This window comes from Bos javanicus, chromosome 26, assembly GCF_032452875.1.
Source record: "Bos javanicus breed banteng chromosome 26, ARS-OSU_banteng_1.0, whole genome shotgun sequence".
Classification (NCBI taxonomy): domain Eukaryota; kingdom Metazoa; phylum Chordata; class Mammalia; order Artiodactyla; family Bovidae; genus Bos; species Bos javanicus.
In genome coordinates this window covers 51478594-51483911 of record NC_083893.1, presented here as the reverse complement: position 1 = coordinate 51483911, position 5318 = coordinate 51478594, and the positions used below count along the sequence as shown (strand labels likewise).

Here is a 5318-nt window from a genome sequence, read left to right as displayed (position 1 = left end):
AATTTTAAACCTCTAAAGAATAAAACTCACAGCTTTATTTCTACAAACTGAATGAAAGTCAAGTTTGTTTTATCAGATTATCTGGCTTCTCTAACATATCTTCTCAGGCTTTTCCCACGCCACCCAGACAGTGGTCCATACAGCACTGTCTGGATTCTTGTCATAACTTGAAGTGAATCTTTTACACTATCCTGGGTCCTTGCTGTCCGGCAAATGAAGGACGACGTCATCACCTTCCTTGCAGCAGGGGCCCTCTTAGGTAGCACCAACCTTTACTTCCCAATGGAGCAGTGTATCTACAGAAGGAAAAGTGACAGCGTCTACACTAGGAATCCGAAGAGAACCTGGGAGAAGCTTCTGTAGGCAGCTCATGCCATCGTTGCCACTGAAAACCCAGCTGCTGTCCCTGCTGCGTCCTCCAGGAACCCTCGCCAGCGAGCTGAGCTGCAGTTTGCTGCCGCTGCTCCTCTGTTCGGCCGCTTCGCTCCTGGAGCCTCCACTAACCAGACCCAGGCAGCTTCCAGGAGCCAAGACTCCTGGTGGTTACGAGCCCAGGGCTGACCGCCGGCCTCTCCCAGAGGCATGTATGTGAACTTCTTACCGTCGGTCTGTGTGACACGGACTCTCCTCTGCACTCTGGAGACCACCCATTCCCGGCAACCAGGGAGCTCAGTCGGTGGGTCTGACTTGACGGATGCTCACCTGGGAAATTCTGCCCAGCGCACCGTTTCCTGTGAACACTCTTGGGAGGTCGTGCCTGATCTCTACGTCTGCAGATTCTGAAGAGATTAAAAGGGAAGAGCAGGTGGCAGCTGAGCAAGCTCTGACCAAGGAGGACTCACCGTGAATGGGTCACTTCAGCAGCTCAGTGCAACGCTACGGGATCTGAGGTGCTGGCCTAGTCCACAGGCAGGCAGCGAGCTCACTGCCTACTCCGCAGATCCCCCTGAAGGCTGGCCTGCAGCGCCCACTGCTCAGGCCACTGGACGGGTAGGCACAGCACTGCGTGGGCTTCAGCTGTTCTTTCACAGGCTCTTCTCTTGGGTGGGGGCTGTGCTGGGTCTTTGCTGCTGCACAGGCTTGCTCTGGTTGCCGTGAGCGGGGCGCACTCTGGTTGTGGTGCCTGGCCTTCTCGTTGCAGCAGCTTCTCTTGCTATGGAGCATGGGCCCCAGGGCCCCCAGGCTTCAGTGGTGGCAGAGCATGGGCTCAGGATCTGGGGCCCCCAGGCTGTGGAGCACAGGCTCGATGGTTGTGGTTCACAGGCTTAGTTCCTCTGAGGCACGTGGGATCTTCCTGGACCAGGGATTGAACTCATGTCTCCTGCATTGGCAGGATTCTTTACCATGAGCCATTATGGAAACCCCACAAGCTCTTAAAATGGAAATTGGTTGACAGAAAATAAGCAGTTTCTAAATAAATAAATATGTCTACTCATGAGAATGTTCTGTGACTTTTGCTTTTTTCCTTTCACATAAGAGGAAAATTTCCTAATTCATTATTCATCATGCTCTTCCCTCAAACAACATTTGCAACTGCTAATTCTATTAGCTAAGCTTGATCCAATTTTTAAAATACTTTTCTCCCACTCTCCCCTATGCACTGTACATTCTTTATCAATTGAGATAATATTTTATCATTGTTCAGTCACTTAGTCATGTCCAACTCTTTATGACCCCATGGACTGCAACACACCAGGCTACCCTGTCCTTCACCATCTCCCAGAGATTATATTTATATACTTCATATGGATAGGAGGATAATCATTTGACTTCATCCTTGAATTATTTCTCTGAATCTGACATACTAATATGCTAGTAAGATATAAGACACTTGACTGACTTCAGCATAATAAAAAATAATAGAATCAGGTGACCATATCTGAAGACTGATTATAAAAGCAGCAGCCATGTTGATGAGGAGCAGTGACACACGGGGGGACATTTTATGTGGTGAGAGAGGGGCGCTGGCCTCAGGGATTTAAAGGGCTGCTTGGAAACAGACGAACTCGGCTCAGTGGATGGACATCCTGGGAGTCACTTCCCAGAGACACATAAGACAGAGTCCTGAGCATCCTGAGTGCCCACAAGGTGGTCTGAAGCGGTGGCCAGGGCACCCCTCTGCGTATCAGTGGAGATGGTAGCTGTATTGTGTGTCTGTACGAGTCTGTACAAGGTGACCCTGCATGCAGAAAAGCAAATTTGACTAAATGGCCTCAGCTCCAATAGTAAGATCTTTTCTTAAATCAATTTCTTTCTCCTCTCAGCTTCTCCATGTGAAAGGAGTTACTCTTCATGAGACCCATTCTCTTTTAATTCCCTTCTTCAAAGCCTCAAATTTTGTAGCTTTTTTTCAGTAAGTATCTTTCCGTGTTTATTCCTCAAACACGATAATCAAGAGTAAAATTTTCTTATTGGACTTTAAAGATAAACAAATACTTTTAAAATCGGACGTTCCAAAAGTTCTAAATTCATTCATGTTCTCACTTTAGTATCTTCAATCCTAAGCCTGTAATGAGCGTTTTTTTTCTGATTCAAACACAACTCTGGGGCGTGGGCGGGGGCGGGAATTGGTGGCGGGAATCCACAGACACCTGGACTGTTAGATCTCCTTTTAACAGAAGTGTTAGCAGCCAGTGGAGCAAGGCTCATATAGTGCCAGATTATAGGGCTGACAGAGGGGAAAAGACAGTTTGTTGATGGTAGAAAAGATCTGCCTTCTGACAAGCAGGCGCTGCTCACGGTGAGGCAAATCGGAAGTGCCTGCAGACGCAGAGATTCTTGCGCAGGGAGCCGGATGCTTCAGCCACACCCGTTATCAGAGCAGCCGTCAGAAAGGGGTAGTTTCTTGACCTGACTCCTGCTTCCTGTTTCTTTAACTCCCTGTGCTTCGGGGCTGCTCTGCTGAGCTGGACTCCCCTTTGCTTTTCCTAGATCTCCTTGGGGCCTTCTCACAAGGCCCGGCAGCTGTCAGGAAGCAGCGGCGCCATTGGGCAGGTCTGCTCCTGAAACTCCTCTGGCAGCCGTGAGGCTGGGACACCGAGCTGAGCGTCCACCTTCCCTCTCATGGGACCAGAGGTCGGAATGTGATGGGACCAGAGGTCGGAATGGGGAAGATGGAAGGGCTGCCTTTGCTTTCTTTCACTCCCGGGCCAGGAGCTCTTAACCTGAGGGATTTGGAGAGCCCAGGGAGCCTGTGGCTTCCCTGAAGTGATGCATAAAATGCATCTGTGTACAAGCTTTTGTTCAGATAAGAGTAAATGCCCCGGATTCACCCCTTCAGAATATTTTATCTTTGTTCCTAGTCTGTACAGACCCTGTGCTTTGAAGCACAACACCGCTGCAGTGATTTCATCACACTTCCACTGCTGCCGGTCCCTAGGAAACCCAGCTTTCAGAATCAAGAGAAGCTGGTGGCTGACAAGGCTTAAAAACATCCTTTGAAGTACCTAGAATCAAGAGCACTTGACTGTACTCTACTGGAACATTTCAAGGTCTAGCAGTTTGCTTTTCGCTTGTGAGCAGCTAGGTCAAATTGTTTACAAACAAGAAAACCAAACTAAAGTCTATGTGTCTGACCAGGGTTACAGGACACAAACTACTTTAGGGCGGGTCCCAGGTCGGCCTGAGATTCTGTCATTACCAGGAATCAAAGTAGCAAAGAGCATTTGTGACACAGACCCTAAAAGCGTTTTATTACTGGATAATTTGGGTTGGGACGATTCCCTAGAGAAGAGAATGGCAACTCACTCCAGTATTCTTTCCTGGAGAATTCCATGGGCAGAGGAGCCTGGCGGGCTACAGTCTAAGGGATCCCAAAGAGTCGGACACGACTGAGTGACTTTCACTTTCTTTTTTCAGTTTGGATCTACAGAGAGGTAAAGTCTTTTCTGTGGATATTTGTAAATGCTTCCTGCAGGTCCAGTTACAGGGCTTTGTGTTCTTCTGGAATTGCTCCCATGACACTGATTTGGATTCATACACTTATGTACCAAATTACTCTGTTTTCTCTGCAATGGTGGTAAAACAGTTAAAACGCAAGTCAACAAGCCAAAGCCCGTGAACTGTTTTTCAAACAGGCTCAAAGCGCCACCTACTGTCCAATTTGTAGAGGTGCCCGAGGAATGTAGTCTGAGCCTTATGGACTGACAGCCACAGGAACTAGGATATTAAGCTACGTTAGACTCACATCTGACTATACTTCCTACTTATATGCTATTTATAACGAGTTATGTAGTTATATTTATGCTCTCTCCTGAGCATTCTCAGTCTTTGGTTACAGAAAGTAAGATATTGAAAATCACCTAACTGTGGCAGATGTAAGAAACAGTATCAGGCTATCATATGCTTTCCACGGATCCCGATTATCCCACACCAAAATGCCTTTAGAGTTCTGGAGCAAAAATGCTCTTTGCCACTTTTATTCCTAGGAACGACTGAGGCCCAGAGCTCCCTGAGTGGCCCCTCCTGCTGGGGACTGAACTGTATTTATTTTACATGTTTAAGAGATGACAGAAAAAGAGAAAGCTCTAAAATAGCAAAAGCTTTCAGGTACACCAAAAAGGTGGTTTTTAATGTTGGTTTGAGTGTTTTGTTTTTAATGGAACAATCCATTATAGAGCAGGCCAAAATAAGTTTAGAGAATAACATTTCCTACCTCTGAGAGATACTAAATAAAACATGTCTTTACTATGGGCCTGACATAAATTCAGACATGCCTTGGATGGGTGACTGACTTCCAGGCTGCCTTAAACCCAGCAAGCGTTCAGGGAATGGCCCAGTGACTGGAGGGCACAGCAGTGTGCAGCCAGCGTTTCACTGTTTGTGCTGCTCGTGTGCTCTTTCTGTCTCTAGCCCTTCAGCAGATATTCACTCTCCTCTATGCAGCTTATCATTTGACTCTGAAATACATTGGTTCTGTTTTTATGATAAGCTGGTTCTGTACAATCATATGTAAAGTGTTTATTTAAATACAAACAATATACACTCTTGTTCAAGTTCCTCCTGAGTTAAAAGTACACACACACACAAAAAAAACCTGGATAATTTAGAGTAAAAATAGAATTTCTCTTTCATCCTTATCAAAGTATCTGTGGTTCACTTATATATATTCCTCCAGCTTTTTAAAAAACATTTTCAAATATATATTTATTTACAGGCAGATAATATAAGCTCATTTTTAGTTCAGTTAGACAAATAATGTGTGTTGTTTTACAACTTGCTTTTGTCATGTAACAGTATGACTTCGAGGTGTCACCATTTCCTGTTTGGGTGTTTTCCAGTGGTTTTCAATAGGAATATAAAAATCTTTCTTTAGAACG

The 5318-nt window shown here is 45.9% G+C and overlaps 1 pseudogene; it reads left to right on the top strand.

The window, feature by feature from the left end:
* The first annotated feature begins 182 nt into the window (after window positions 1-182).
* On the top strand, window positions 183-847 carry LOC133239626 (small ribosomal subunit protein uS2-like; annotated as a pseudogene).
* Window positions 848-5318: the final 4471 nt, after the last annotated feature.